The sequence below is a fragment of the Suricata suricatta genome, chromosome X (assembly GCF_006229205.1).
Source record: "Suricata suricatta isolate VVHF042 chromosome X, meerkat_22Aug2017_6uvM2_HiC, whole genome shotgun sequence".
In the NCBI taxonomy this organism is placed as follows: domain Eukaryota; kingdom Metazoa; phylum Chordata; class Mammalia; order Carnivora; family Herpestidae; genus Suricata; species Suricata suricatta.
Genome location: NC_043717.1, coordinates 31,900,534 through 31,902,253, shown reverse-complemented (window position 1 = coordinate 31,902,253; position 1,720 = coordinate 31,900,534).

Below are 1,720 nucleotides of genomic sequence, written 5' to 3'. Positions count from 1 at the left end.
GCCCCGCCCGCGCACGGCGCCCTCCCCGGTGCCTGCTCCCCCGGGACGGCGGCCGGCGGGCTCCCGCCACCGGGCGCTCCCCTCGCGGCCCGGCGGTCCCACCGCCTAGCACGCGGAGGCCGCGGGGAGAAGGCAGGGGCTCCCCATCCCCCTCTCCCGCAGAAAAGCCGCCTGAGGCCCAGCACCCACGCTGACAGGGCGGGCGGGGGCACCCACCTCCTGCTGCTCCTCGAGATCCCCTGCTGCAGGGTAGCTCAGCGTTCCCGCTGCTGGCGGCGGCTCCCTGCGGGCGCTGTTGCGGTCAGTGGCCAGACTGTGACTGCGGGCGGCGGTGGCGGCGTCGGCCCCCTACCCATTCCAGGTGCTCAATTTATAGAGCCCCGGAAAGGTGTCGCCGGCGCTCTAGGGCCACCCCCGGTGTCTCCTCCTCCCGCCTCCCCGGCAGCGCCAAGATAAAAGGCCCGGGCCGGGATGACCGGGAGTAACACCCTCCTGGCCCCTTCTAGAGCGGGGGCGGGGCACACCGGGCCAGCTCCGCCTCTCGCCTGATACCCGGGCGGAGGGAGGGCGCAGTGGCCAGGCGGGGACGGGCTGAGCCGGGCAGGGCAGGGCAGGGCAGAGGAGGGATGGGGCAGCCGCACCCCGCCAGCCCCAAGCAGGACAGCTGGGGGAGGGCCGGACACAGCTCGGGAGAAGATGTAGGCGTCCGGACCGGTCGGGGGCGGGCTGGCGTGTTGGTTTGGGTGGGCCTTGCACACGCTCCCAAAGTGGGATGACTGACATGCACAAGCCCTGAATGCAAACACAGCCCCCAACCCTGAATCGATAGTGACCACGGCCCAGAAACTACGATCCTGGTTTATTATTAGCCGTCGGGGAAGGGGGACCAGCAGCAGCCGCAACTCCATCTCCGGGCTCTTACGTAAGAAGGGTTGCTGGGCATGCCTGGTGCACGTGGACGCATGGTGTTCCCGCGGTGGCTCTGGCCTGGCCAGCTGCTGGGGGAGGGGAGCCTCGGAGGCTTTTGCCTCCCTCCAAGCCAGGTCTTTCCCAATCGGATCTGTAACAGCTACTGCCAGGAATGAAGTGCAACCCACCATCCCATTCGCACATTTTCCCAAGAGATCAGATGTGGCAATGGGGAGCAGTGACAGGTACCTACTATTTTCCAAATCCCTCTAATCAGAGATGCTGGAGAGCCCTGGCCACGTGGCCTTATGGCTGCCAAAGAGCCGGGAGAGGGTGACGGTAGTCCGGCCGGTGTTGGGTGTCTTTCATCATTTAACAGAAAAGCAGGGAGGTATCCAATAATATTTTTTGGTGGTGGAGGGGGTGGGGAGATTGAAATGTTCCTTTCCAAAGATAGTTCTTAAAACACAGGGTCATTTAATAGGGCCTAAGCCATGTACTAAAGCTTTGACTTTAACTTGTAAGAGCGTTGGACCTTAAATTACACTTTGGGACTCCAAACCACAACCCGTTTTCTTTTAGTTTTTGTTCTACCATCTCACTTCCCTTGCCATGTCCTTCCCTGGCCGATCTCCAACAGTCTTGCAGATAATTTAGCAAGACTCAAGTTTCTAATTTTAAGTTGCTTTTTCTCTAAAACCTTTTAGGGGTGCTTTTACTAGAGTGTTTTCTCACAGGACAAGAAGGGCCAAAAGAAGGGGGAGGCGCCTAATAAAGGAGTTTATTTCTTCCCGTCTTTCTTTCACTTTCG